Source organism: Heptranchias perlo, chromosome 4 (assembly GCF_035084215.1).
Source record: "Heptranchias perlo isolate sHepPer1 chromosome 4, sHepPer1.hap1, whole genome shotgun sequence".
NCBI lineage: Eukaryota > Metazoa > Chordata > Chondrichthyes > Hexanchiformes > Hexanchidae > Heptranchias > Heptranchias perlo.
Window position 1 is genome coordinate 24,050,200 of NC_090328.1, and position 22,117 is coordinate 24,072,316.

The following is a 22,117-nucleotide window of genomic DNA, read 5'->3' on the forward strand; positions in this document are numbered from 1 at the left end:
GTTAGACTGATAATGGAAGGATGGGAGTTTGCACAAGATTTATTTCAGTGTCCGGCTCAATAATATATATGAGGACAGTCCGATGAAATGGAAGGGGATGGGGTCATTTTCAACTTACTGCCCAAGCATGTACCCGGCGTTGTGGGTTAGATGCCTGTTATAGAAATTACCCAATTTCCCTTTCCATTGATTGTGGGTATCTGAAGCACAATACCAGTTTTATGCTCCAGCAGTGAGCTGAAAATTACTCCTCGTTATTTTCTTAAGTGGAGAATGTAGAAAGTTCACAATAGTCTTACAATAAACTAAGAGAAAATTCTGTTCTTGTCATAATTTTGAGTTTGGATCAGCAGTACTACTGAGTTCTCAATGGGAGAATGAGACTCGCCTTTGAGTTGCAGTGATTATTCAGACCCTGTCTGGAATATCAACCAACCACCCTTCCAAGTATATTTTTCATTGTAAAATGAAAGTTTAAAGCAATTAAAACTATTTGTCTCAAATACTCAGTGCAAATACAAGCTCAAAAATAAGATTGCAATCAAATTTTACAATTGGAGGAAGAATTACTCTTATCAGTATGTTTAGTGACATGATAATCCAGTAAAAAAACATATTTACAATTTTGCTATAAACAGTGACCAAAGTAATTCTTCTCCATGTAAACTATTATGTGTGATCAATATAAAATACTTAATGACACCATCATACTTGGAATTATTTCTTGGTTTTTTTTATATGCTGTTATGGATCTCAAGTTACATTTTTGAAAGTTTACAGCTTTACGTTATTGGTCGATGCCAAAATATAATTATATATTATTCCTCTCCTTTGGTGTGTTGAAAATTTCCTTTGGCTTTAAAAAAACCCCCAAAAAACTGCCAACTACCTACTTTCTAAAATTTAGCATAATTGCCACAACAGTTTTTATTTGCTCGTGTTTAAAGATAAAGGTTTATTGTAATAGTGCTGAATGTTAAATTTAGAAAGTACATTTTGCAACAATTCCTTCTGCTTCTCCATTCATCTACTTAAGACCTCTGGGATTTAACACTTATTTCTGCAACTTAATAGAGCGTACAATTACATGCACATACCATGCAGCTTTAAATACAAAGGGGAGATTGCACATGATAGCATTTTCATATTCAAGTTCTATAGGCCCACAGTTATTACACTTTTCTGTTCTTCAGATAATTGTGCACAGATTAATTGGAATACTCAGTTTCATCTTGCTGGAGCTTTGAGGGACTGGTACCTGTAACACAAAAGAAAAACAATTACAAAGCAATACATTTGTTTCCAAGGTTACTTAAAGGTAATTTAATGGGATCATTATTAAAACAACTTTGTTTGGCAAACTCTTTCAACTTTCCTTTGTTGTCGGCCCAGCAGTTGTGACAGTTTTCCTGTAACAGTGGTAACCTTGTGGGATTTCTAATGTAACTTTATTCACAGTTGTGCAATTAAAACAATTATAGATACAAACATTTATCTTTAAACAAATAAGAGCTGCTGCAAAGATAAATTATGATGCCATATGTTGCAAGGCAGGGAGGATCACTGGGGAGATGAAGTGGAATCAGTGGGTTTCATTCATCCGCAAAAGGTGTGCGTTTCCAAAAGAAATTATCTGAAGTCATTCTGTTGGATTCAAGTCTGGATTCCTCTGGGCTAGTGCCAATGACTGGCACGTCCAGGGCTCTACAACAAATCACTGAGAGCTCCTTCAGGCTGTGGCGATAGCATTATACTGAGTTGGCATTTGACCCATCAGGTCATAGTTAAGGACCCATCTACATGAAGAATGGAACCCAGTGCTAGGTGTTCATTTAAATACTCCCGCATCAAATCTAATGCCTTAATGAGGCAAAGGCATGCAATGCTAGATGAATTGGCCCATGATGCGTTACTGAAAAGTTACAGAAGTGCTGCGCATTGCTGTTTGTGCGAGCTTGCCGTGCTTAAATTACTGCTGCGTTTCCTACATTACAACAGTGACTAGGAACTTTCAAAAGGCAATTGGACATGTACTTGAGGGGGGTAATTTGCAGGGGTATGGGGGAAAAGCTTGGGAGTGGGACTAAATTGGACAGCTGTTTCAAAGATGCGGCACAGGCATGATGGGCCGAATGGCCTCCTTCTGTGCTGTAAGACTCTATGATTCTAATTGGCTGTTAAGTGCTTTGGAAAGTCCTGAGGTCATGAAAGGCGCTATATGAATGCAAGTCTTTCAAGTCCTTCTTTCTTTTTACAATGGTCTTAGTGCCACTGGAAAAATCACCCAGGGTTCCCACTCTTCATTGCTATCCATCAATTCCAGTCAGGAATGTGGATGTCCAGTGAAGACAGGATTGGGATCAGCTACAATGTTTCCTGCAGTCAAACCGCCTGCAATCTCTCACTGTCAATGCTTCACATTTGAACTATGGTTACTTCTAGCAAGGTACTGGAGGATGCATAGCTCCTGTGGAATCCTATCCTAGCCAGATGCCAATGCTATTCAGGAGAGGATGACGAAAAATGATGAGGAAAAGAGGATCAAATCTGAAGTTAGGTTCTTTGGCAGTGTTGTTTTAGTCAACTAACAGGAGGTGAAACATAGTTGGTGACTACAATTACTGTATTTTTATGAACAGAGTTAACATTTCTTATGAAACATAATGGTAATGGAATGTTAGCCTTTATTTCCAGAGAGCTAGAACATAAAGGGGAGGAAGTTTTGCTGCAGCTAAAGAAAGCACTGGTTAGACCACATCTGGAGTACTATGTACAGTTCTAGGCACCACACCATAGAAAGGATATATTGGCCTTGGAAGGAGTGCAGCGCAGATTCACCAGAATGTTACCAGGGCTTCAAGGATTAGTTTATGAGGATAGATTACATAAACTAGGCTTGTATTCCCTGGAATATAGAAGGTTAGGAGGCAATTTGAATGAGGTTTTTAGTATTTTGAAAGGAATTGATAGAGTAGATAGAGAGAAACGTTTTCTGCTGGTGGGGGAGTCTAGGACAAGAGGATATAACCTTAAAATCAGAGTCAGGCCATTCAGGAGAGAAGTTAGAAAACACTTCTTCATGCAAAACGTGGTAGAAGTGAGGAACTCTCTCCCACAAAAGCAATAGCTGTTAGCTCAATTAATAATTCTAAATCTGAGATCAATAGATTTTTGCTAGCCAAGGGTATTAAGGGATTTGGAGCCAAGGCAGGTGGATGGAGTTAGGATACAGATCAGCCATGATCTCACTGAATGGCGGAACGGGCTCGAGGGGCTGAATGGCCTATTCCTGTTCTATGTTCCTATAAAACTAAAATTTAAACAAGTTTAAATAGTTTGGAACTGATTTTGGAGATTGAAACAGACAAGTAATTCCTTAGTTGTCATTCAAGCCCAGTTTGTTGTTTCCTAACATTCTTTGTGACCCAGTGTGTTATAAACTGGATAGCCAGGTGGTGAAAGATAGAATACTAGAGCCTAGTCTTCAGTTGCATCCAAGTCTTTATTCACAGAGCTCCAAGAGCACAGAATGGGTGGTACACCCACCCAACACCCTAGATCAGCTCGTTTATAAATGGATACAAGAGAGTTCTCAATTGATATGCATCACTTGAATACAATTAACACTAATTGATATAAATCACATGGATGTAATTAACACAGTGAAGTGTGGTAAAAGAATCATAGAATCATACAGCACAGAAGGAGGCCATTCGGCCCATCGTCCCTGTGCGGGCTCTTTGAAAGAGCTATCGAATTAGTCCCAATTCCCTTCTCTTTCTCCATAGCCCTACAATTTTCTCCCCTTCAAGTAGTTATCCAATTCTGTTTTGAAAGCTACTATTCAATCTGCTTCCACCACCCTTTCAGGCAGTGCATTCCAGATCATAACAACTCGCAGTGAAAAGTGAAACAATTTCAACATTTTTGAAGCATTACTTTTGAAAAAAAAGGTCTGAAAAGACCCGTATGCAAATATGAAAAGCAAAAACTAAAATTTTTGATTAACCGCTTCTAAGACTAAAAATAAAATCTGGCAAAAAAACTCTAGATTAAAATAATAACTAAATGTCTTTGCAAGAATATAAATAAAATAACATAATAATTCAAGATCCAGAGATGATTAAAACTTAATAAAATTATTTTTTTGGAATAAAATGACAGTGTGCTATCATTGATATAACTATGTAGCATGTCACAAGTGTCCAAATAACAAGCCCCGATTTTAACTGGACCCAGCCAGGCGGGAATGGGATGGGCTCAGATTGGACGCCAGTTGTACATCCCATCCAATTTTACGCTCCAATAAATAGAATGGAGCGTAAAAATTGGGTGGGGTGTAAAACAATTACCGCCCAATCAGTCTACTCTTAATCATCAGCTAAGTGATGGAAGGTGTCGATGACAGTGCTATCAAGCGCCACGTACTCACAAATAATCTGTTCACCGATACTCAGTTTGGGTTCTGCCAGGTGCACTCGGCTCCAGACCTCATTACTGCCTTGGTCCAAACAAGGAGCAAAAAGCTGAATTACAGAGGTGAGGTGAGAGTGACTGCCCTTGACATCAAGGCAGCATTTGACCGAGTGTGGCATCAAGAAGCCCTAGTAAAGTTGAAGTCAATGGGAATGAGGGGGAAAGCACTCCAGTGGCTGGAGTCATACCTAGCACAAAGGAAGATGGTAGTGGTTGCTGGAGGCCAATCATCTCAGCCCCAGGACATCGCTGCAGGAGTTCTTCAGGGCAGTGTCCTAGGCCCAACCATCTTCAGCTGCTTCATCAATGACCTTCCCTCCACCATAAGGTCAGAAGTGGGGACGTTCACTGATGATTGCACAGTGTTCAATTCCATTTGCAACCGCTCATAGAATCATAGAATCATGGAAAGGTTACAGCACGGAAGGAGGCCATTCGGCCCATTGAGTCCGCGCCGCCTCTATGCAATCCAGCTCCCACTCCCCCCCGCCCCCAACTATCCCCGTAGCCCTGCAAATTTTTTCCTTTCAAGTACTTATCCAGTTCCCTTTTGGAGGGAATCTGCCTCCACCAACCCCTTGGGCAGTGCATTTCAGATCCTAACCACTCGCTGTGTAAAAAAGTTTTTCCTCATGTCACCTTTGGTTCTTTTGTCAATCACCTTAAATCTATGCCCTCTGGTTCTTGACCCATCCACCAATGGGAACAGTTTCTATCTACTCTGTCCAGACCCTTCATGATTTTAAATTCCTCTATCAAATCACCTCGCAACCTTCTCTGTTTGAAGGAGAACAATCCCAGCTTCTCCAGTCTATCCCTGTAACTAAAGTCCCTCATTCCTGGAATCATTCCAGTAAATCTCTTCTGCACCCTCCCTAAGGCCTTCACATCTTTCCTAAAGTGCGGTGCCCAGAACTGGACACAATATTTCAGTTTTGGCCGAACCAGTGTTTTATAAAGGTTCATCACGACTTCCTTATTTTTGTATTCTATCGGTGCTAAATTGGGCCGTGTAGCGCCCATTGTTTTGGTGCTACACGGCCTCTTCGACATCCAAGATGGCGTCTTGGATGCGCACGCACGTTTCCAGCGTGACGTGCGACGGACGCCACCTTGGTATAGGAATTAGCACAGGCGCAGATAACGAATGCTGGAATCATGTAAATTAGGGAGAAAATGGCTTCAATCAGTGTGCAACGCTGATTTAAAGTGATAAACACCATTTTGGGACTTAACGCTCAACTCAACCCCGACCATCTGAATGTGTCTTAGAGTGCCCCTACAGGCACTATTTAAAGGGACAGTGCAGGATTTACAGGTTAGTGGCTGGATTATTGCTTCTGGCTGCCGAGACATTTGTAACTGTTTTTGAGGTTTCCTACACTTGAACACTAGGACGCGGGGACATAGCCTAACATTTAGAGCCAGGACGTGCAGGAGTGAAGTTAGGAAATGCTTCTACATGCAAAGGGTGTGAGATATTTGGAACGCTCTTCTGCAGACGGCAGTTGATGCTAGCTCACTTGTGAAAGTTAAATCTGAAATTGATAGATTTCTGTGAACCAAGGGTATTAAGGGATATGGGGCTAAGGCGGGTATATGGAGTTAGGTCACAGGTCCACCATGATCTCATTGAATGGCGGAACAGGCTCGATGGGCTAAATGCCACTGCCATTTGCTGCCTCTTGATATGCGCCACCTTCTCCTGTAAGAAAGCGGGACGTGTGTCTGGGTGATGTGCCTGTCATGGTTGAATAGCTGCCAGTGTGTGTGGCCTGTGAGTTGTGGGTGGGCGGCTTGAAACAGTGGTAATGTGTAAGGGTGAGAGGAAGCATCTGGTTGGAAGAGTTGAGTACTGATGGAAAGAGTTTATTGGTATGTGGGGGGTGGGGGGTGCAGTGCGTGGTGCAGTTGGTAGGAGACGCCACTTGACAGTTGACCTCACTCACCTTGACCATTCATGTCAAAGCATTGAACTTCTTCCTGCACTGTATCCATGTTCATGACAATGCGCGCCTGGCATTGACTATGGCCCCCGCTGCCTCCCACTGTCTTTTGGATGTATGTCTGGAGGGCCTCTTGCCCCCACCACCCGCCCTGCAGATATAGGGTGTCCCTCCTTCTGTCCACCACTTGCACCAAGGTCTCTAGTGCATCAGCAGAGAACCTTGGTGCATGCACTCTTGCAGGCCTGGTACCAACTCAGATCGGCAGATTGGTGAGGTCTGGCATGCAGATTGGAGGATGTGGGATTTAGTAATGTGCAACCTTTATTCAATGTTTTAACATAACTCATCAGTGTGTAAACATAGAGATGGGACCTGCATCCATGTTTTACGTATGCGATGTCTGATCTCTGTTCAGACTCCATGCAGACAGTAGACTGTTATTTTCAGCAAATAACAGGTGCCAGCTACCTTTAAGAGATTTCTATGAAACATCCTCCCTTTAAGAGATTGAGCTCCCTCTGGTGGTGGACATTGCAAATTACATTGATTCCACGTGCAAGGCCTGGCATGGAACACTGATGCAGGTAAGTCCTCCGGTGGGCTGAACCTTGCGTCCTGTCTGCGCAGGGGCCATTGGGCATGGGGTAATAGCACATCACACTACCTGAGCCCAAAAACAGCCCCTATCCAATTTTTGCCCCATATCTCTATTTATAAAGCCCATGATCCTGTATGCTTCTTTAACTGCTTTGCAACCTGCCCTGCCATCTTCAATGATTTGTGGACATGTACCCCCAGATCTCTCTGTTCCTGTACCCCTTTTAGAGTTGTGCCCTCTAGTTTATATTGCCTCTCCTCGTTCTTCCTACCGAAATGTATCACTTCGCATTTTTCTGCATTAAATTTCATCTGCCGTGTGTCCGCCCATGCCACCAGCCTGTCTATATCCTCTTGAAGTCTATTACTATCCTCCTCACTGTTCACTACCCTTCCAAGCTTTGTGTCATCTGCAAATTTTGAAATTGTGCCCTGTACACCCAAGTGTAAGTCATTAATATATATCAAGAAAAGCAGTAGTCCCAGTACCAACCCCTAGGGAACACCACTGTACACCCCTCTCTAGTCCGAAAAACAACCGTTCACCATTACTCTGTTTCCTGTCACTTAGCCAATTCTGTATTCGTGTTGCTACTGCCCCCTTTATTCCATGGGCTACAATCTTGATGACAAGCCTAGCATGCGACACTTTATCGAATGCCTTTTGAAAGTCCATATACACCAATCAACAGCATTGCCCTCATCTACCCTCTCTATTCCTCATCAAAAAAATTATCAGGTTAGTTAAACACGATTTTCCTTTAACGAATCCATGCTGGTTTTCCCTAATCAATCCACACTCGTCCAAGTGACTGTTAATTCTGTCCCAGAATATCGTTTCTAAAAGTTTCCCCACCACTGAGGTTAAACTGATTGGCCTATAGTTGCTGGGTTTATCCTTACATCCTTTTTTGAACAAGGGTGTAACATTTGCAATTCTCCAGTCCTCTGGCACCACCCCCGTATCTAAGGATATTTGGAAGATTATGGCCAGTAACTCCGCAATTTCCATCCTTACTTCCCTCAGCAACCTAGGATGCATCCTATCCGGACCGGGTAACTAATCTGCTTTAAGTACAGCTAGCCTTTCTAGTACCTCTTTTTTATCAATTATTAGCCCATCCAGTATCTCAACTATATCTTCCTTTACTGAGGCTCTGGCAGCATCTTCTTCCTTGGTAAAGACAGACGCAAAGAACTCATTTAGTACCTCGGCTATGCCCTCTGCTTTCACGAGTAGATCTTCTTTATGGTTCCTAATCGACCCCACCCCTCCTCTTACTACTCGTTTACTGTTTATATGCCTTTTGGATTCCCTTTTTTGTTGGCCGCCAGTCTATTCTCACACTCTCTCTTATTTCCTTTTTCACTTCCCCTCTGAACTCTCTATATTCTGCCTGGTTCTCACTTGTGTTATCTTCCTGACATCTGTCATACGCCCCTTTTTCCGTTTCATCTTACTCTTTATCTCTTTTGTCATCCAGGAAGCTCTGGCTTTAGTTGCCCTACCTTTCTGCCTCGTGGGAATGTACCAATACTGTACCCGAACCATCTCTTCTTTAAAGGCTGCCCACTGTTCAATTACAGTTTTGTCTGCCAATCTTTGATTCCAGTTTACCCGAGCCAGATCTGTTCTCAACCCACTGAAATTGGCCCTCCTCCAATTGAGTATTTTTACTTTAGAGTGGTCCATGTCCTTTTCCATAGCTATTCTAAACCCTATAATACTATGATCGCTGCTCCCTAAATGCTCCCCCACTGACACTTGCTCCACTTGGCCCGCCTCATTCCCTAGAATCAAGCCCAGCAATGCCTCCTTCCTTGTTAGGCTGAAAATGTACTGGTCAAGAATGTTACCCTGAACACATTTCAAAAATTCCTCCCCCTCTTTGCTCCTTATATTATTATAGTTATCCCAGTCTACATGAGGATAGTTGAAGTCCCCCATTATCACTACTCTATAACTTTTGCACCTCTCTGTAATTTCCCTGCAAATTTGCTCCTCTATATCCTTCCTGCTAGTGGCCTACAGAATACACTCAGATAATGAAGCAGTCCATGCCCGCATGCAGCAAGACCTGGACAACATCCAGGCTTGAGCTGATAAGTGGCAAGTAACATTTGGGCCATAACAGTGCCAAACAATGACCATCTCCAACAAGCGAGAGTCTAACCACTTCCCCTTGACATTCAACGGCATTACCATCGCTGAATCCCCCACCATCAACATCCTGGGGGTCACCATTGACCATAAACTTAACTGGACCATCCACATAAATACTGTGGCTACAAGAGCAGGTCTACGGCGTGTGACTCACCTCCTCACTCCCCAAAGCCTTTCCACCATCTACAAGACACAAGTCAGGAATGTGATGGAATACTCTCCACTCACCTAGATGAGTGAAGCTCCAACAACATTCAAGAAGCTTGACGCCATCCAGGACAAAGCAGCCCGCTTGATTGGCACCCCATCCACCACCCTAAACATTCACTCCCTTCACCACCGGCACACTGTGGCCGCTGTGTGTACCATCCATAGGACGCACTGCAGCAAATCGCCAAGGCTTCTTCGACAGCACCTCCCAAACCCGCGACCTCTACCACCTAGAAGGACAAGGGCAGAAGGCGCATGGGAACACCACCACCTGCACGTTCCCCTCCAAGTCACACACCATCCTGACTTGGAAATATATCGCCGTTCCTTCATCGTCGCTGGGTCACAATCCTGGAACTCCCTCCCTAACAGCACTGTGGGACAACCTTCACCACACGGACTGCAGCTGTTCAAGAAGGCGGCTCACCACCACCTTCTCAAGGGCAATTTAGGATGGGTAATAAATGCTGGCCACATCCCACGAATGAATAAAAAAAAACAAGCTTCCTACCCGAATCCACCTCGTCCCCATCGGGTGAGTTCAGATAATGTCAGGGCTCATTGTGATGTTCTATGCACACTTTCACAACTGAATTAACAAATTATCCATAGAGATTTAAAGATTCATAAACAAATTTTCCTTTGCATTATTACAGAAAATATATGCTACTTTAGAAATGAACTTTAGAATGAAATATACTTAACTACGTCTATCTTTGGGTGTTGAATGTTAATGTTTGTGTTGCAGCACCACAGTACAATATGCACATGTTACGTATAACTCACCAACAGCCAATTAGTGTCAACTTGAATCGTTACCTAAAAGTAGCATCAATATATCCATGGCCACAGAGTCCCTTTCTAGCAATATGGATTTTCTCTATGAAATGTACAGAAAGAAGGGAGGTGCAGAATTTTCAATATCGCCGAGGTGTTCAGGCAATGGGCCAAATGTCACCCAAATGATCAGAAGATCTTAATAAAAGATAGACCTTGGTAATGAGATCAAGAGGAATCTTGAGGCCAGCACTACTGGACAATAAACATTCCTAGTTCATGTTAATATCCCTGATGGATTTGCCTTTTCACTTCAACTTCCTTTTAAACCACTATAAAATACATTTCAGGTATTTGTACTGCATCGTGTGTTTTAAGCAACTACTGTTCTTATCAGTAAAAGGTCAGGATATCTTTTTCCCATGACAACTGTGAGAAGTCTTGTCAAACACAAGTACTTCCAAATAGCACTCTTCAAATGTCTTCAGGGTCATGAGTAAAGAAATGAGAGAAAGCAGCAGATGAAAAAGAAAGAACACACCAATTTTCAGACCACTTACATAGGCTGAGATTAATTACAATTTTTTAAAAACTTCAAATACTATGAATATATTGATGATGGCCCAGAATTTACTGCAGCTGGTGACTGAATGGCCCCTGCCGTTAGTTAGACTTGCCCTTGCCTGTTTAATTTCCATGAGACTTTGCACTGGAAGTTGCTGGAAGTGGGAGATGGGCATCTGGGATCTGTGTGAACAGGGCAAGCAACTGTGTATCTCCTTAAGCAATCAGATTGAAGAATCGTTAACGAGCAACGCAGTCTGAACCAGGAAGTGTAAGTTAGAATAGTGAAGTCAATGTCAAATCAGGTATAGAAAGTGAAATAAAGAAAGGGAAAGAAAGATTGGATTAAGAGAGAGAAAAAAGAGACAGAAAGTTAAAAAAAATGTAATTTAAATTAAAGAAAAATCTCCAACAATTAAAATCTGAAGGAATGAGACTCCACACTTGTAATAGTTAATTTTCAGTGCCAGAGAGATTGTTTGGCAGTAACTAACACTTATCATGCCATTAAAAAGGGTACTTAGACTGAAATGGACAAGCCCTAATTTTCTGTGGCGAGTTTAGTTCATACCTACCGTGCAAATACAGGAACTTTATGTTGTTCAATGCATTTCAGTGGTGAGTCAGACAGCGAGATGCTGTTTTTGCGAAGCTAACGGCGAAGATGCGCAACTCGGACAGCAACACCCAGATTTTCACGTTTAACTCCACATCTGCCTTAGCCTGAAGTTAGCCTCACCATTACTTTGACAGCAAATTTTGGGCCAATATGTGTATGATCGCAATTGTGAGAATGTCCTAGAATTACAATGCTATTTATACAGTATTTACTAATCTTAAAGGGGACAGTGAATATAATATAACCCCATCTCTTTTTCCAGGAGACTGAGTCAATCTTGGCCAATGGGACAATGATTACTCCGAGGAATGAAATTGAAAGTTATATGGATAAGCATAGACTGAGATTATTAAATTCTCAATAAGACATCATAGTTCCTATGTTGCTAAGGCTTGAGACTAGGCCAAAGTTGAGTAGTGGAGACAGATAGTCAGAAGTTTTGCTTGATTATCTTTGGAAATCAGGGAGAACTTGTTTAGAACTTTCCTCAGGAGATTAAATAGGGAGAGTTCACAATAGAGTGCACTGTACATGGTATATAGGAAGAGTGAGTTTGCTGGTATAAATGGCCTGTTCTTGTCGCATTCTTAACTTTACATGGCTACATCCAAATTGCTAGCTGGGAAATATTTTCTTCCATTCTAAGGGCAAACTAAAGAAACTGGGACTCTTTTCATTAGAGCAAAGAAGGTTAAAAGGAGAGCTAATAGAGGTATTCAAAATTATGAGGGTTATTTGATAAGGTAAATAGGGATAAACTATTTCCACTGGCCAGGGAGCTAGCAAATAGAGGGCATAAATTTAAACTAATCACCAAAAAAGAGGTTAGTAGAATTTTTTGATTGACAGAGGATTGTTAGGATGTGGAATGCTGTACCAGAAACAGTGGTGGAAGACGAATCTATAATAGTTTTTAAAAGGGAAGGGGATAAATATATGAAAAAAAAATGTTCAAAGGGCATGGGGGAATGGTAGGAGAATGGGAGTAAATGGATAGCTCTTGCAGAGAGCCAGCACTGGCACAACAGGCCAAATAAATTCTTCCTGTGCTGCAAAATTCTATGACTCTATAAATCTATTTCAGCATCTATGTGGAATTGTAAAGAACTTGTGAACGATCTCTTGTTATAAAGATAAAATGTCCAACCTAGTACTGTACACAACTAAAATTTCCTCACTTAAAAAGAGGAAGAAGGTTTCTTACACCTAATCAGTAATACCCGAGAAGGTTCTTTTTAAAAGGAATATATTCTATATTTCCAAACACATGATTATGTGCGAATTTAAGAAAAATAAACCTTTTTACTTACCTGGCCGTTGTATGTGTTTTGTTAATGATTGCCTGCTGGCTCTGTTTTCAGCATCTGTGATCTGCAGGTACAAAGCTGTGTTAACACTTGCTTAATTTTAACCATGAACAATTATTCGTTCATTTTATAATACTAAGGCAATCCTTACCCGATTAATGTCAAGTTAAATATTTCTGTATGGAGTAAATTTACGCCCTAGCTCATTAGCTCTGCTCACCACCCACCCAATTTTATCCTTTCCCTTCTTTTCCTGAAGGTGCCCTCAGTAGGTTATAGTTCCCCTGGCATTGGTAGCCCTCCAGCAACTCACCCAAGCGGTATTCTTCATATATAAGCCTACACAATGAGTAGCACCATGGGTACGGTAGCATAGTGATTATGTTATTGAACTAGTAATCCAGAGGCCTGGACTAATAATCTGGAGTCATGAGTTCAAATCCCACCAAGGCAGCTGGGGAATTTAAATTCAATTAATTAAATAAAATCTGGAATTAAAATACTAGTATCAGTAATGGTGTCCATAAAACTATCGGATTGTCGTAAAAATCCATCTGGTAAACTAATGTCCTTTAGGGAAGGAAACCAGACCCACAGCAATGTGATTGATTCTTAATTGCCCTCTGAAATGGCCGAGCAAGTCACTCAGTTGTACAATCTCGCTATAAAAAGTCATAATAAGAATAAAACTGGACGGACCACCCTGCATCGGACCACTAAGCACCAGACACGACAAAGGCAAACCAAACCCAGTCGACCCTGCAAAGTCCTCCTCACTAACATCTGGGTACTTGTGCAAAAATTGGGAGATTTGTCCCTACAGACGAGTCAAGCAACAGCCTGACATAGCCATACTCACAGAATCATACCTTTCAGCCAACATCCCAGACTCTTCCATCACCATCCCTGGGTATGTCCTGTCCCACCGGCAGGACAGACCCACCAGAGGTGGCGGTTCAGCGATATACAGTCAAGAGGGAGTGGCCCTGCGAGTCCTCAATATTGACTGCGGACCCCATGAAATCTCAAGGCATCAGGTCAAACATGGGCAAGGAAACCTCCTGCTGATTACCACACTGAAACAACTAACGGGAGCAGGAGGCTCTGCAAACATCCCCATCCTCAATGATGGCGGAGTCCAGCACGTGAGTGCAAAAGACAAGGCTGAAGCGTTTGCAACCATCTTCAGCCAGAAGTGCCAAGTGGATGATCCAGCTCGGCCGCCTCCCGATATCCCCACCATCACAGAAGCCAATCTTCAGCCAATTCACGTGATATCAAGAAACGGCTGAGTGCACCGGATACAGCAAAGGCTATGGGCCCCGACAACATCCCAGCTGTAGTGCTGAAGACTTGTACTCCAGACTTGGCCTCCAGCCAAGCTGTTCCAGTACAGCTATAACACTGGCATCTACCCGACAATGTGAAAAATTGCCCAGGTATGTCCTGTCCACAAAAAGCAGGACAAATCCAATCCGGCCAATTACCGCCCCATCAGTCTACTCTCGATCATCAGCAAAGTGATGGAAGGTGTCATCAACAGTGCTATCAAGCGGCACTTACTCACCAATAACCTGCTCACCGACGCTCAGCTTGGGTTCCACCAGGACCACTCGGCTCCAGACCTCATTACAGCCTTGGTCCAAACATGGACAAAAGAGCTGAATTCCAGAGGTGAGGTGAGAGTGACTGCCCATGACATCAAGGCAGCATTTGACCGAGTGTGGCACCAAGGAGCCCTAGTAAAATTGAAGTCAATGGGAATCAGGGGGGAAACTCTCCGGTGGCTGGAGTCATACCTAGCACAAAGGAAGACGGTAGTGGTTGTTGGTGGCCAATCATCTCAGCCCCAGGACTTTGCTGCAGGAGTTCCTCAAGGCAATGTCCTAGGCCCAATGACCTTCCCTCCATCATAAGGTCAGAAATGGGGATGTTCGCTGATGATTGCACAGTGTTCAGTTCCATTCGCAACACCTCAGATAATGAAGCAGTCCGAGCCCGCATGCAGCAAGACCTGGACAACATCCAGGCTTGGGCTGATAAGTGGCAAGTAACATTTGCGCCAGAAGAGTGCCAGGCAATGACCATCTCCAACAAGAGAGAATCTAACCACCTCCCCTTGACATTCAATGGCATTACCATCGCCGAATGCCCCACCATCAACATCCTGGGGGTCACCATTGACCAGAAACTTAACTGGACCAGCCATATAAATACTGTGGCCACAAGAGCAGGCCAGAGGCTGGGTATTCTGCGGCGAGTGACTCACCTCCTGACTTCCCAAAGCCTTACCACCATCTACAAGGCACAAGTCAGGAGTGTGATGGAATACTCTCCACTTGCTTGGATGAGTGCAGCTCCAACAACACTCAAGAAGCTCAACACCATTCAGGACAAAGCAGCCTGCTTGATTGGCAACCCATCCACCACCCTAAACATTCACTCCCTTCACCACCGGCGCACTGTGGCTGCAGTGTGTACCATCCACAGGATGCACTGCAGCAACTCGCCAAGGCTTCTTCGACAGCACCTCCCAAACCCGCGACCTCTACCACCTAAAAGGACAAGAGCAGCAGGCACATGGGAACAACACCACCTGCATGTTCCCCTCCAAGTTACACACCATCCCGACTTGGAAATATATTGCCGTTCCTTCATCGTCACTGGGTCAAAATCCTGGAACTCCCTTCCTAACAGCACTGTGGGAGAACCTTCACCACACGGACTGCAGCGGTTCAAGACGGCGGCTCACCACCACCTTCTCAAGGGCAATTAGGGATGGGCAATAAATGCTGGCCTTGCCAGCGACGCCCACATCCCATGAAGGAATAAAAAACAATTCAACTATAGAGGGCATCACAGCCCACTTTGCCATAGTTATAGAGTGACACCTGATTTGATGCCTCCTCCAGGTGTTAGGTAATTCACCATGAAACGTAATCCATCGTTTATATATAGTGCAAACAATCCAGTACAAACATTAAGGGGAATCACCTAGTTTACTACACCAAATTACCTTCAGAGTCTCATCAATGCAACTATCCAGATCCTGGATCTTCCAGTTGATTTCCTTTTCTAAAACTGGTGATCCTACTGAGACAGATGCAGCACTTTTCCCATCAGGTCCATGTGAATGCCACTTGACATTGAGTAACAGCGAGTTCTGTTCATTCAGTATTTGTGATGCATCCCCCGTCCCAGGAACATTATTCTGTATTTTCCTAAAGTTAAAGATTGCAACATATGTGATAATGATAGGAAATTGTGTCTCTATTGTTTTAATTATTCAATTAATTGCCACAAAACTTTCAACAATTCTTATGATACTTATAAAATTGATATTTAATTTTTTTTTACATGCTTCACTCCTAAAATTCTGTGGAGTTCACCTGAGGAAGGAGGAAGCCTCCGAAAGCTTGTGGGATTAAAAATAAAATTGTTGGACTATAACTTGGTGTTGTAAAATTGTTTACAATCTATTTATAAAGCCCAGGATCCGGTTTGCTTTCTTAACCTGCCCTGCCACCTTCAACGATTTGTGCACATATACCCCCCGATCTCTCAGTTCCTGCACCCCTTTTAGAATCGTACCCTTTAGTTTACCTCCTTGTTCTTCCTACAAAAATGTACCACTTCACATTTGTGTGGCATTCCTATCCAATGTTTTAACCTGCTTATTTTAATGGGTTAGCTCCTCTGTTAAAATAGTGGATAGAGGAACATTATAAAACACATTGGGGGAGATTTTAAATTTTGGGCGGCCGTTTGGTGGGAGCAAAAAGGCTGGAGCCATCTCAAGGCCTGGGTCCATTTAAATAGAGCCCGCGAGCTGCAGGCAGCAAACGGGTGCCTCAGTGCAGTTCTCTAGATTCGGGCCAACGTAATAGCAAGCAGCAAGGCGGCAAGGTAAGTGAGGAGGAGGGACGGGCAGCTTTGCGATCGCAGGGGGTGGCGGGAGGGTTAGCTCGGGCGTTAGCAGCCCTGATGATCTTCATAGGCCCGGAAAAGCACTCCTGCTTCTCCGGGCCCCACAAAAATAATTTTAAACATTTTGGGGCCTCTTCTGCTCTGCCGCCAGTAAAATTGGTTGGAGAGTGCACAGCGCCGTTCTGCTCAGCTCTGGCCTAAAATGGCAATTAGAGTCCTATATACGTCATGGGACCCCGTTTACATATTTAAAAGGTCTATTGCCTGCAGTTGGCCCCTTTAAAATTTGGCTACAGCTGGAGCATCAGCGTTAATAGTAAGCCCATTGACCCCATTTTGAGGCCATTACCGCCTTGTTAATGCCGATTTGGCCAGGTTAAAATCGGGCCTATTGTGTTTGTCCACTAATATCGCCAACAGTAATTTCTGACCTAATATTATTATGTTTCAAACATAATTGCAGTCTAGGCTGGAAACAGTTCTGAATCAGAACTCAGGAACAGAATGACAATTTCCAGCTGATTCAGACCTAATCCTTTCTGGCTATTCAGTTCTGTCAAGATTTCCTCTAACATCCGAGACAACATAGCAATCTAGTTATTGCTGACATACATCTTTTGGCCATGTGCAAAGCCTAATGGATCCATAAGTTACATATACTTTTTGTGATCTATGTCTATCACCCTGCTGTTCCTTTTATCAGTCTCCCTGTATCTTCACAGGTTTTGACTCACTCAGCTATCCAACTGCAATGTATAATCTGAACTGTTTTGTCATTCAGTCTGACGTCTACTCACCTGTCCGTGATTGCCGTACTGTTTAGTGAGACTGCTCCACAATGCTGGATTGTATCTTTGTATCTTTGCTCCCCATCCAGTTCCTGAAACTTTGTTGTAACCTCATCAATATTGCTTTGCTCTGCAGAATAGCAGGTAAGGAAAATAACTGTGATAGCATCAGATGTAGTATTGAGCCAGATTGTAAACCCCGCCGCCACCCCGCTAAATATCCAGATGCATTCTCAATATAATACAAAGGATTACAAATTGGGAGTGATCGATAGACTGTCATTTATTCTAGGGATTCTGATGACGACGACAACAACAACTTGCATTTATATAGCGCCTTTAATGTAGTAAAACGTCCCAAGGTGCTTCACAGGAGCGTTATCAAACAAAATTTGACACCAAGCCACATAAGGAGGCATTAGGACAGGTGACAGGTAGGTTTTAAGGAGCGTCTCAAAGGAGGAGAGAGAGGCAGAGAGCTTTAGGGAGGGAATTCCTAACAGCACTGTGGGAGAACCGTCACCACACAGACTGCAGTGGTTCAAGAAGGCGGCTCACCACCACCTTCTCAAGGGCGATAAGGGATGGGCAATAAATGCTGGCCTCACCAACGACGCCCACATCCCGTGAACGAATAAAAAAAAAAATTCAGAGCTTAGGGCCTAGGCAGCTGAAGGCAAGAATTGGAGGAGCGCAGAGATCTTGGAGGGTTGTGGGGCTGGAGGAGGTTACAGAAATAGGGAGGGGCGTGGCCCACTGAAAGATTTGAAAACAAGGATGAGAATTTTAAAATTGAGGCATTGCCGGACTGGGAGCCATTGTAGGTCAGCGAGCTCAGGGGTGATGGGTGAACGGGACTTGGTGTGTGTTAGGATATGGGCAGCAGAGTTTCGGATGAGCTCAAGTTTAAGGAGGGTGGATGATGGGAGGCCGGCCAGGAGAGCATTGGATTAGTCCAGTCTGGAGGTAAGAAAGGCATGGATGAGGGTTTCAGCAGCAGATGAGCTGAGGCAGGGTCGGAGACAGGCGATGTTATGGAGGTGGAAGTAGGCGGTCTTGGTGATGGAGCGGATATGTGGTCGGAAGCTCATCTCAGGGTCAAATAGAACGCCATGGTTGCGAATGATCTGGTTCAGCCTCAGACAGTAGCCAGGGAGAGGGATGGAATCGGTGGCTAGGGAACGGAGTTTGCGGCATGGACCAAAGACGATGGCTTCGGTCTTACCTATATTTAGTTGGAGGAAATTTTTGCTCATTCACGGACGAACAATGTGACAAATGAAAGACAGTGGAGGGGTTGAGCGAGGTGGTTGTAAGGTAGAGCTGGGTGTCATCAGCGTACATTTGGAATCGGACGTTATATTTTCGGATGATGTCACTGAGGGGCAGCATGTAGATGAGAAATAGGAGGGGGCCAAGGATAGATCCTGGGGGGATTCCAGAGATAACGGAGATAATGATCAAAATCTGAACATAGGAACATAGGAACAGGAGTAGGTCATTCAGCCCCTCCCGCCTGTTCTGCCATTCAATTAGATCATGACTGATCTGTATCTTAACTCCATTTGCCCGTCTTGGTTCCGTAACCCTTAATACCCTTGCCTAATAGAAATCTATCGATCTCAGTTTTGAAATTTTCAATTGACCAAGCCTTAACAGCTTTTTGGGGGAGAGAGTTCCAGATTTCCACTACCCTTTGTGTGAAGAAGTGCTACCTGACATCAACCCCAAATGGCTTAAGTCTAATCTTAAAGTTATGCCCCCTTCTTCTGGACTCCTCCACCAGAGGAATTAGTTTCTCTCTATCTACCCTATCAAGTTCTTTAATCATTTTAAACACCTCAGTTAGATAACCCCTTAATCGTCTATACTCAAGGGAATACAAGCCCAGTCTATGCAACCTGGCCTCATAATTTAACCCTTTTAGCCCCACTATCATTCTGGTCAATCTGCGCTGCACCCCTTCCAAGCCCAATATATCCTTCCTGAAGTGCGATGCCTGGAACTGAACACAGTACTTTAAATGCAGTCTAACCAGAGCTTTATATAACTGTAACATAACTTCCACCCCTTTGTATTTCAGCCCCCTTGAGATAAAGGCTAACATTCCATTAGCCTTTTAAATTATTTTTTGTATTCGTCCACTAGCTTTTAGTGATTTCTGTACTTGGACCCCTAAATCTCTCTGGTCATCCACAGTTCCTAGCTTCTCGTCATTTGGAAAATACTCTGATCTATCTTTCTTCGGTCCAAAATGGATGACCTCACATTAAACTCCATCTACCACTGTTTTGCCCACTCACTAAAAGTCTCAATGTCCCTTTGCAACTTAATAGTTTATAGATGACATCTAGTACAATATCTATAACCAACAAGCACACATTTTTTATCTTTCTACCTGTATTTCCTCAGTTTGCTGTCTGCCATTACTGTGCTATTCTCTTTCCATTAGGACAGATTTCTATAGAATTACTATTGCACTGCTCTATGATTAGATGGCAGGAGGGATGACAAAGCTACAAAATGGAGAAACTTGGCCAATGAGGATTTGAATGTTAGATAGGAAGGGATTCAAATTCAGGATTGTGTTTGCGAGTTCAAGGATATTTTGTCCTTTCATCTTTGAAACCTGGATTCTAATTCAGCCCAATTTGATGGAATGAAATACTCCTCTTCCTTGTCAGCTGTATGAGCCCTACCTGCAATGAGTTTGAGCGGTCTCAACCCAATTGCCAGTGGCTATAGATTCACAGCATTAACCTGCCCACAATTTGACAAAAATTGTCAATTCCCTCAGGCAGTTACATGGAGGCCCTTGTAGGCTATTTGATCTCAGAAAAAAAAAGTCTCTTATGATATTATGGTTAGTTACCTGGGCTCACTCCTAGTGACATGCATGTGAAGCTGTTAATTGTGTATCAACTAACCACTTTAAAGGAATTGGATAAATGTCTCTTTACAAGTTGATATAGATGATCAAATTCTCTATGGTTCTTGCTGGTTCCAATGCTGGAACCATGGATGAGTGACCAGTCTTCTCTGAAGTAGACAATGTGGAATGTAAACTGGGAAGAATACCTTGTCAAGTTGCTTGATTACCTTTAGGATTCGGAGAGAAATTTCATAGAGCTTTTTTTGCTTGGGAATTTAATTTATGGTCAGTTGCCCCCCCCTTCTCAGAAGATTGTGTGGGTTGGGTAGAGCCTGTGATAGAGGAAATTATACAAGCTCTGTAGAGGCAATGGATTTGTTAGCGAGAAAGCCTTTTCTTGTTGCATGTTTTATGTTTGGAGGCTAGGTGGGACAATGATGAGTGGCAAATTTACACTGGTGCAATAGAAGTGCTCTTTTGAGGATGCTGATAAGCCATATTTTGGGGGCTGAGCAGAGGGAGCTTTACTCTACTCCTACTGCTGCCTGAAAGTGCCCAATATCTACACGGTGTCAAAATTGGAATAAAAAAGGCTAGCACACAATCTTGAATTATCTACACCTGCTCTTCTACGGCTTAGAAATTCGGGCGCACCTATTTTTGGGCGCATGGGGGCTGCAGGATTCAGCCCCTGCACCTGAATGGTGAAGCCCGAGGCGCCCCCGATATTGGGCTGCGGGTCTCATTTCTATGAAACAGGCGAGCTGCTGAAAGTAAGATGCAGCTCGCCTGTGAAGTGTCGCTGAAGATTGGGTTGCTATGACACCAGCAACGGTTTTCTGGTAAGTGAGGTGGGGGGATTGAATTGATAATTGGGGGGCAGGTCGCATTGGATGGGGGTGGGGGTTGGGCGATCGGTGGCCAAGCAGTGGTAACGTTGGCCAGTGGGGAGCGATCCAAATATTAAAGAAGTCAGGAAAAAGTAAAAAAGATGCAGAAATTTGAAACAAAAACAGAAAATGCTGGACTCAGGAAGTCAGCCAGCGTCTATGAAGAGAACAGCCAAGTTAACATATTGGGTTAACATATCCAAGTTAACATATCCTTCGAGTTTCAATGAAAGGTCCACATCCAAAACATTAACTTATCTGTGCTCTCCACAGATGCTGTCTGACCTGTTGAGTGCTTCCAGAATTTTCTGTATTTATTGAAGAAGATAGCATGTTTGGCAATTAAGTTTTGCCATCACTGAATGTTGAACTTTTGGAAGGAGTGGAGGACATAAGGAGTGATTTCATGATCCCATGCTGTCGTTGGGAACCGTGAGTTAGAGAATCAGGACTTCAAAACTGTAGCCCTCTCTCCGATCCACACGCCCTGTGAGTGTGGCTTCCCAGCTGGGATAGCGGGATTGCGGAATCATCCCTGTATTGTTTAATATTATGTAATGACATAGCTATTCAGCAGAGGGAGCCTACTCGTTCTTTTAGGAGAGGTTAAAGATCAAGCAAGAGCAAGGAATGATTTTCTAATATTCCCTAATTCCCTTTGATAGACAACTCAATAACCCCAATAACTCAAAATGCCAGGAATTACATAAGCCTATGACTTACTGGTCTGTAGTGTAGCCTTTTAGTACGCTGAGCACCCATTATAAAATCACTATTTAACAATCTGTCTTGCGTTTTTAAGAAAAATTTATGGAGATAAAATTAAGAAAATAGCTCAGTGGTTCGATAAAATCTAAACTTTGTGCATATGCTGTACCTTTAGGACTGCTGCATAGTGGCATCCTGTGTGTTTGCCTGGAATCATCACCAACAGAAAGACTTGTGTCGTTAAAAGATATATCTGAAAGATTGCGCTG

General features: G+C 43.2%; 2 long non-coding RNA genes across 2 annotated transcripts; both read right to left on the reverse strand.

The window, feature by feature from the left end:
* Positions 1-1,200: 1,200 nt before the first annotated feature.
* On the reverse strand, positions 1,201-15,736 carry LOC137320441 (uncharacterized). The gene is made up of 3 exons (XR_010962525.1): positions 15,680-15,736; positions 12,667-12,727; positions 1,201-1,258 (listed from the first exon to the last, which is right to left on the reverse strand). It is a non-coding gene; the product is annotated as an uncharacterized lncRNA (long non-coding RNA).
* Positions 15,737-17,386: 1,650 nt separating this feature from the next.
* Positions 17,387-22,106, reverse strand: LOC137320442 (uncharacterized). Its single transcript, XR_010962526.1, has 2 exons — positions 22,018-22,106; positions 17,387-17,508 (listed from the first exon to the last, which is right to left on the reverse strand). It is a non-coding gene; the product is annotated as an uncharacterized lncRNA (long non-coding RNA).
* Between the last annotated feature and the right edge of the window lie 11 nt (positions 22,107-22,117).